Genomic DNA, 364 nt, shown 5'->3' with positions numbered 1-364 from the left:
CTTCTTCTTCTTCTTCTTCTTCTTCTTCTTCTTCTTGAGTTGAACAGTCCATACATTTAATACTCTCGTTTGACTCAGTCATGTACCTGAAGTTCCACAAGAGAACACAATACTGTACTGCACATCGACGCTATCCTTGACCCATTACAGTCAGCATTTTTGGTCACATACCGGCACCTGTAGTTTGCTTAGAGATGCTTAGTAGTTAGAAGATGGGAGTAAAATAAAATAAAACCAACAGAGCACCTGCAACGTCTATATATGTGAGGCAGCGTGGTGGAATCAGGCTCTCGTCAATTTTTGGGCATGTAGAGTTATTGGTATCATCTTAAAGCTTGTTCATTTGTCTTTATTTGGATGCATA

This window comes from Aplysia californica, unplaced genomic scaffold (genome assembly GCF_000002075.1).
Source record: "Aplysia californica isolate F4 #8 unplaced genomic scaffold, AplCal3.0 scaffold01151, whole genome shotgun sequence".
Lineage (NCBI taxonomy): Eukaryota > Metazoa > Mollusca > Gastropoda > Aplysiida > Aplysiidae > Aplysia > Aplysia californica.
Note: the sequence above shows the minus strand (reverse complement) of the source record.